This window comes from Larus michahellis, chromosome 1 (assembly GCF_964199755.1).
Source record: "Larus michahellis chromosome 1, bLarMic1.1, whole genome shotgun sequence".
NCBI lineage: Eukaryota > Metazoa > Chordata > Aves > Charadriiformes > Laridae > Larus > Larus michahellis.
The window spans coordinates 39,529,103-39,537,171 of NC_133896.1; positions in this window are offsets into that span (position 1 = coordinate 39,529,103).

Here is an 8,069-nt window from a genome sequence, read left to right on the forward strand (position 1 = left end):
AGAAGACACAAGATTCACAGCCCCTGTGTGTTCAGAGGCAGAAACAAATACAGGTTTCCAGCTGTGTAGCTCTGTTGCCACGAGTTCTGTAGGAAATACTCCTCTTTTTATCAATAAAGTGCCCCTAAATCCTTGCTGGAGTTTTCCCAAAGAGAGGTGATGATCTCTCCTTCTCTATTTCCCCCCTCCCCAAGAGAAGCAGACTTGATTGGTGTAAACCCCTTGCTAACAGAGGCTGCTCTGTGTCTTTACTGCACCCTCTGACTTGGCTGCGCACATCCTTTCCCAGCTAATGGTCCTCCCATTTTAAGCTGTCCGGCCCCCATGGGTTGCCTTGGTCCATCTGAATGTGGGAGGAAGCAGGGAGAGAGTGATGGCTTCTAATTGCTACTGCAAGGTCCCCAGTTAGTGAACTTACTACCTTTTCTAGCTGATGCCAATATCTGTCTTAGCATTAGTGAGTGTGAGACCTTTACTGTAAATTTTAAGGCAGTCTTATATTTTGCTTCAGCTCTCCTGTTTAGCTTTATATTGATACTTTGAATCCACAACATTAGCAACACATTGGTTGTGGGCTCCAAAAGCTCATTTATTACAGATGGGCTGTGAAAGCCGTCACAATAATTTCTATGGTTCAGCAACGACTAGCTACAGAGCTCTGCAAAAATCCTTTTTTTTCAAGACATTAGAAACTTCCTTCTGCTTTAGGGGCAGAGGATAAAGAAGAGGATTCGGGAGGAAAAAAACAGCAGCAAATGCTTTTCCCAGTCTCTGACAAAAGTGTCAGCTAAGCCTAAGGACTGAGAAAATGTTGGTTAATGACAGTCATACTCCTTTGCTTCTGTGTGATGCTGACATGGCCGTGACAGTCCTGCTGTATAGGAAATGCCTGCTGGAGCTTTGAGAGGACTGCTGGCAAGGAAGCCCCGTGCAGGACGTCGCTGCAATGAGCACACAGATAAGCAGAGTTGTAGGGAGGCATCAGGGCAAAAGGAAGCCTGTGGCATCTGCTCCTCTGCCCCTCAACCATCGGGCTGCGATCTCACAGGGGTGTTACAGCACTAGGCATGGAGAGACACTGGGCACAACTCTCCCACTTCATTGTAGAGTCACAGAATCATAGAACGGTTCTCAATGGTACTCAAAGCCCCATCCAACCTGGCCTTGAACACCTCCAGGGATGGGGCATTTACAACTACTCTGGGCAACCTGTTCCATTGTCTCACCACCCCCACAGTAAAGAATGTCTTCTTAATATCTAATATAAATCTACTTTCTTTCAGTTTAAAACTGTTATCCCTTGTCCTAGCACCACACTCCCTGATAAAGTCCCTCCCCATCTTTCCTGTAGGCCCCCTTTAGGTATACCCCTATAAGGTCTACCTGGAGCCTTCTCTTCTCCAGGCTGAACAACCCCAACTCTCCCAGCTTCTCCACACAGAAGAGGTGCTCCAGCCCTCTGATCATCTTCGGGGCTCTCCTCTGGACTTGATCCAACAGGTCCATGTTCTTCTTATGTTGAGGGCTCCAGAGCTGGACACAGCACTCCAGGTGGGGTCTCACCAGAGCAGAGTAGAGGGGTGGAATCACCTCCCTTGACCTGTTGGCCATGCTTCTTTTAATGCAGACCAGGTTATGTCATCCTCCTCTGCCCCATTGTTGGCCACCACATGCCAGTGGCCAGAGACAACCTGACTGTGGTGGCAGTGGAAGCAGGGTGCCCAATGGCCTCTTGGGTGCCCAATGGCCTCTCTGGGGAGAAGAGATGGAGCTGGCAGACAGAGGGATGAATGGAGTGGTTTTTATGGACACCGCTGATCTCCTGGCCTCCTCCCAAGTAGCAGCAGTGACCAGTCGGGGTTGGGTGGGGTTGCCCCCTTATGGCAAATCACCCTCCAGAGCAGGGCTCTTTCATGCAGCCTCCCTCCGACTTGCCTGGCAATAAATCCCCATTGCTGCATGCTGCTCATCACTGATGAGCTTTCAAACAAGTTTGGGATAGATACGCTGTGTTGGGCCAGTAGGCATTAGCTGGGCAAAGCAGCCTTGGGCAATTTGACAGGAAAGGGGACGTGGGTTTTCTGGAGCATTATCTGCCTGGAGTTATCACAGAATGAGCCTGGACTAGTTCCCAGAGATTCAAGAGAAAGATTTCTTAAAAATAATTCTGATGATTTCTTCCAAACTGGTATGGTAAAGACTACTCCACCAAACACTGAGCTTGTGAACAGACTATAAAGAACAAAGAGATCTGCAGTCTGTGACCTGTTATTAGGAACTGGAACCCATCTCTCATATTTTCTCATAACCCTCTCTTTCTGTTGAATGAGTAAATCTATGCCACGATGCGCCACTTGGACAATCTGAGTGATCTCCTAGCCCTTTAGTGAAGAAGTGCATTCAAAAAGGGTGCCAAATTATTAACCGGTTAATAGGCAGCCGATGCGTGCAACATAATAAATAAATATATATATTTGAAGGAAAAATAAAAGAAAAATTTCTGTTATGATTCGTATTTGTATTGCCTCCTCTCTGCTATGTGACTGTTTTCACCATAAGACTTATGGATGGTCATGACCATTTATTAGTCCACTGAGTCCACTTCAGCAAATGAAGTTTTATAATAAATTCTTAAAATCTCATAGTAATGATCAAGGACTTGCAAACTGCTGCTATAATTTCAGTGCTCTTTATACTGTAAACCACTAAATTTTTTCACCTTCATATTTAAGAAATGATTTTGCAGATCTTGGAAACCATTTAAAATCTATATAGAGTCTTATTACGGATTATTAATCCAAATGAAGATATCTTCAAGACTTGACAAGGAAGTAATATTTTGTTAAGATATTCACACCTTTGCTATCACATGCAATTATCTTTAACAAGTGTCATATTGCAGATAGCATGCAGAAATTCTAATTTTATACGCTGTGTTCCCAAAAGGTTACCAAAAAAGGATGGATTTGTGAAGCGCGTAAAATGGTATTTCACATTTGCAATGAATAGTTTCATTTTATCACTTCTTGTCCTTTTTCTGACCTTTTTCTGGTGGACATCCTTAGCAAATGTTGTTGCACCATCATGAAATATGAGCAAAAGAGATCCTTTTGTTTTACAAGTGTATATGGTAGACAAGAGAGGTCTCATCTACAAAGATCATTTTCAGAAGTTCCTCTATATATGCAGCTCTACTAATGATCCCTGCTAATGGTGCATTTTGCATTCACATTCTCTTGATGTGCTTTGGACACACATAAATCACACAGAGCCACAAACATTTTAGCGCTGTGTAACTAGACAGGTTTCTGCTAATATCATCCACGTTGTTTAACAAGACAGAGGAGTGCAACAGATGGTAGAAATCCATCAAATACAAGTTATTTCATTTATTTGTGCTTCCTGCTCCTCTTTCCTCTTGATTTTTGTGCCCATTTATACTGGAAGATTTCTGGAAGAGGCACTAATTTGCATTGTGTGCTAGTGAAGATTCAAGCAAACACTTTAGTCTCTGCAACAACGCTCTATGCCGATATCCAAAGAAATGCCTTAATAAATAGGCTAAAATGTGGTTTGAACAACATGAAAGAATCTTCTTATTGAAAAGAAGTGAATAATTAAAATGTTGGGAAGAGGGCAGTATTAAAGAAGCTCCTGTCAGATTCTCTCAGGCGAGAATATATTGAGTTTTTCTACTTACTGTCACTTGCTCCTGGAATTCCTATCTTAAACAAATGAGTAAATTAACATAAAATGTCCTCAGCCCATAGAATGAACATGTAGAGAGCTGCTGTGATATCTTACAGTCTCTTTCATGAGAGAAATTGCAATAATTAAAAGTTAATCTAGTGGGAGAGATACCACCGTACTTAGCATCACTCAGTGTGGGTTGTGGAAATATACTTTAAAGGAGGTTCTTTTATCTCTGGAAGTCACATGGTAAAATACTTCAGAGGATTACAAATGAATTTGTCTGCAGGATAAAGCCCGCTGCCCTGACGGATTAATTCTCTGAGTGCTGTAAGACCATATTCAGAAACACTTTGCTTTGCAACTTCCTTGTAATGAAATAAACATTGTTTGTTATGTGGTACTGCTGAGTTTGGTATTAGAAATATTATTATTATTGTGACTGTTATCAGCCTCCACAATCCTCTTATTGCCGGAAGGCACAGACATACAAAAGCAAACATGTCACGGTGCGGGACTTGTCAGACGGAAGATGGGATCAACAAAGCAACCAGAAATAAGGTGTCCAGGAACTGGGCTCAAAAGCCAATGCCTGGATTGACTGGTAGCGCACTCCCTTGACTTAAGACCTACCTCTCCAAAGTGCTACTTATCTTGTTCATCTGAAACAGGCTGGGTGGGTTAGTTAATATATGCTAATGCAGTTTCATCTTAAGTGAAAGCTAAATGGTCAAACGGGCAATCGCAGAAGGAGAGGTGCTTGATTCTGCTGTATGGACTGCTTCTTCTGAAGTCAGTGTCATTCTGCTTTGCAAGATGACCAGGGTTCCAAAACTTCTGACACAATGTCAGGCGTACAATGTTAGATAATTTCCTTGCTTGACTAAAAATGCAGCTGATTGCACAGCCATTTGCATAATTACCCTTTTGTACATGCAGGATGCTGCAAAACTGTAATTTCTTTTCTTTTTTAATGAAGATGTTATGTTAACAGAATTTCATATTGTTGTGGACATTGAAGAATATTGATGGTTGATAAATAGTCTTTGTTTTATATCATGTATTAATGTCTCCTGCACTTCTTAGGGAGTTAGATTTGAGAAAGAGGGATCTTTTTTCACATTGAAATGTTTCTTTTATACGAATACCAAAAGTGTTTATATTAGAGTTAATAATGCATCTTTGTTTGCACAACAGGCACGTTTGTGCTCTCAGTCAAGATTTTTCAGGTATCACTGGAAGAACCATAAACTCATGTTCTTTATGGCTTAAGGGGGTAGGTTTTCAGTGAGTGGTGTTACATCTTTGAGAGTAGTAAATGATAACTCTTGTTCTCTGCATGGAAATATAATAATAACAATAACAACAATAACAATAATACATAACAATGGGCAATACACATAACTACAACCAAACCATTCTGTTTCTCCCATTCAAAAATTGAGGACAGCTTTTCTTACTTTGACGGAATTCTCTGTACGAGTGTATTTTGGTTTGCATGTAAGAAAAAACCACCTGTAAGAACAGTGGTCCAACTTAGCACACGGTTTTAAGAGAATAACATTGCAATAATGACTGATGCAAAGCTGTGCTGCAGTTTACCACATACGACACTGTTAGAGGAGTGATTAAACTACGCTGCAACTGATGGGAGAAACTATACCCTTCATTATCTGTATTCAAATTAAAGGGAGCCTCAAACCAAAACGTAGAGCCATGTTACCACCAAATAGAACTGGAACTGAAAGAATGGAGGATTTTCTTGTGTTGTGTCTTTGGCAGAGATTTGTGGGAGCATCTACTTGTATGAGAGAGAAAGGGAAAGATGAGACAGAAGAGATTCCAAGAACAAGATGGAGACTAAGAACAGACAGAAAAGCATTCTCAGGGAAGAGTGTTTAGAAAAGATAAGTTCTTTTAAGTATTGTCTGGAAAGAACTTGGAACGGTTGTTGTTGCTGTATTTTTGAGAATAGGATTACTGGTATTTGTGCATAAAAAAGGATTACATCAGGATGGCTGACCACCATCAATTTCTTTTTGCAAAGGGAACAACTCACATGAGTTCTTTTTCTTATTTAGATAGTTTTAGTTCAAAAACCCCCTAATAATACTTACTGCTATTAAAAATGGTACTTGATACACACGTGAAAAGGATAAACTGAGGACTTTACTCCATGACCCAGGTGGTCCTGCCAATCCTGTATTAAAGCTAGCTCTGGCTTTCCTCCCTTGCATGCTTGAATGCTAAACATTTCTATCAGAACTTCATTTGTTCACTTTGCAGATATTGATTAAGAGGGGGAAAAAAGACTATAAAAAGATAAAGTAGCATTCAGGAAAAAGAATGGTGATTTTAGTGAACCAACAGAGATAAAAGGCCTTTTTTTTTATTTTCATGGACAACAAGCCTGATCAGTTCCACCTGAACTGCAACAAACCCTCTCATTCTCTGCTTTCTGCAAGTTTTCACTTCGAAAAAACGCCTAAACAGCTAGGGTAGCTTTTGCAAAATAGGGACTATGCTGTGTTTGTTTACCTTGGTTGAAAATTGAAAGTCTCATTGCTCCCCCAGACACGAGGTTTAATCCGTGAGCCAAGGGCAGATGAAACAAACCCTGCGCTTGTCGTGTCGCTGCTGAGCCAGCACACAACCGAGAACACACGTGGGCATCGAATGGTGTTGGGGAATTCATCCTTCGCGCTCCTCTGGGAAAATCCATGTTTTGGCTATTTTAGTGAGGTGAAGGAAAACTTCCCCTGACACAGTTAGTGTGGGTACATTTCCAATCAAGGTAACGCAAATGTAAATGCTAGTGGAGACAAGACTCCTGGGGGGTCTGGCACTTTGAACATCATTTTGGGAGGTGTAACGGAGTAATCCCTCTCTTTCGTGGAACTAGAACTGTTCTGGTTTCAATACTACTTCAACATTTTTTACCATCTATGCGACTGCATAAAGGATTTATATTACTTTTCAGAAATGCCCCCCTGCTGTGCTGAATTTGCAGAGCATTGCCACCATGAGTGTGCCAAGCTGGAGAAGAGAGAAGGAGACATGGAGAGAAAAACGCCACTCTGAACTGGGAGGCATTCCTACGCATAGTGCAGCGATGTCCGTATCAACTCAGCGATGCCGGACAGAAGATGAAAATAACGGTATTTCTATCACATACGGAAATGGTTGGTACCTGCAAAAACTTTTCCATAAGACCAGCTTCACCTCATGGAGCAGAATGTAGCAGTAACTGGTAGCCTTAATTGAAGTCTGGTTTTGAATCTCTGTGTCATTGAACAAAAATAAAGAAAAATCAGCCCATTAAAGCCACATCTTCCATGTTAATAGCAACTTCTGTCTGAAAGAACGAATACCTTTGAAAAATTCATTATTAAACTTTGTCACGTGACCACATATTATGCGGGAAGGAGGAAGAAGTCCAGTTTCGAGATGCATAAATTAAGGCACAGGGAGGGTACCCATGTCCAAAGCAGAATTGTGAATAAAACATAGGGTTCCTGAATCCTCACCCTATGCTTTTCACTGTCATTATTTGGAGTATTTGGTGGAGCTATTTTTGGAATCTCATCAGGAAGGATTCTTGAGTTTTAACTATAGGTTTGTCAGGGCTACAAAGTTTGTTTAGCTTTCGGGGGGTTAATTTTCGGGTGAATATGTATTTTGTATTTTTATTTTCTGATTTCTGAGTTGAGGTTTGGCATCTCTGCTGTCTTCTAACTAGGGATGAACATGTTGTACTATTTTTAATTGCACTATGGATCCGTCCCTGGCTTGCTTCTAAAGATAAATGAAACCACATGTCAGTCCTTACATAAGTTGGTAAGGGCATTTCATTTCTGTTTTTTTTTTTGTTTCTTCTGCTTAGTATTAAGTTACATTTACAAGCACCTTCAAAAAACCTAGAAGCGTTATTCATTTTATATGCAGCAGCAGCATCTGCCTAGTTGGGCAGCTTGTTTGCAGAATCAGTCTTACGGTCAAAGTGGACAATTGTAAACTAACATGCTCAAAGGGGAAATTTCTTTTTAACCCTTGTCATAGGGAATTTATATTCTTTATTCATTTCTATCTTCCCTGATTAGGCTGTGTTCTGTGTAGTTATATAAAGGTTGTTTTTTGTTTTTTTTTTTTAACATGATAAAGAATTTGTCATTCTTGTTGTATTGTGTCAGTGAGTTCTGCAGGTCATGTATAGGTATCTGCTGTGTATAACAGGAATTTCTTTCAATTTATATTTTTTTGCATTCAAGCCAAGACTTTTAATTAAAGAGTACAGAACTTTAATGAGCATTCACTTTTTAGGCATCACTTTAAGCTCTTATTTCTGATGCTGATTTAGTGTGTTGGCAAGTCTGACAGAG